At 34.7% G+C, this 662-nt stretch overlaps 1 protein-coding gene across 2 annotated transcripts in view; it reads left to right on the top strand.

The window, feature by feature from the left end:
- ccm2l (CCM2 like scaffold protein) overlaps nucleotides 1-662 on the top strand; it is a 12,772-nt gene that overhangs the window by 1,109 nt on the left and 11,001 nt on the right. The window lies entirely within an intron of this gene.

Here is a 662-nt window from a genome sequence, read left to right as displayed (position 1 = left end):
TACACATACACACACACACACACACACACACACATATATATATATATATGTATACATAAACTCATACACTTTACATTTTAAAAAATTCTTATCTTCTATTATTTCATAGAAGTTGTACAGCCTGGCATTTTTCACTTATAAAGTGCTGACTGCTTGAGGCAACAAAATTTAAATATATATTTACTGTGTTCGATTTCAAATAAAGGAAATACTACAAACATTTTTTTTTTCTTACTCAAAAGGTATCATGTTCCAGAGAGGGTTTAATTACACTCTAAAGCAATATCCAGAGCGAGGTACCAATACTTCTGCGACTCTTTCCAGAGATTGCAATGCTGAGCCACACCTCAGCCTCAGTTTAAAGCCGTCTCAAGGGACAGGAGCTTGCTGGCTAACGGACAAACACAAAAATTCACTAGGATTTCTTAGAAAACGATATAGTCCAGCATCAGTGTCATATCCAGCACTGATCACATCAGAAATTAGTGGATTTTAAAACACTTATAACAAAGAAACATTGTTGCATAAAATGAATAACAAATATTTAAGCTTCTGCTCTATTTCTGGGTCACTAATTAAACAGCAAATCTTCGGAGCCGTGGGACACAGCAGTATAAGAAGCCAGTTATTGCTTCATATTATCTTCAAAGGATTCGCGTATT

The sequence above is a fragment of the Sinocyclocheilus anshuiensis genome, unplaced genomic scaffold, assembly GCF_001515605.1.
Source record: "Sinocyclocheilus anshuiensis isolate Anshui unplaced genomic scaffold, SAMN03320099.WGS_v1.1 scaffold201, whole genome shotgun sequence".
Classification (NCBI taxonomy): Eukaryota; Metazoa; Chordata; class Actinopteri; order Cypriniformes; family Cyprinidae; genus Sinocyclocheilus; species Sinocyclocheilus anshuiensis.
The sequence above is the reverse complement of the archived record's forward strand: the minus strand, read 5'-3'. Positions and strand labels throughout refer to the sequence as shown.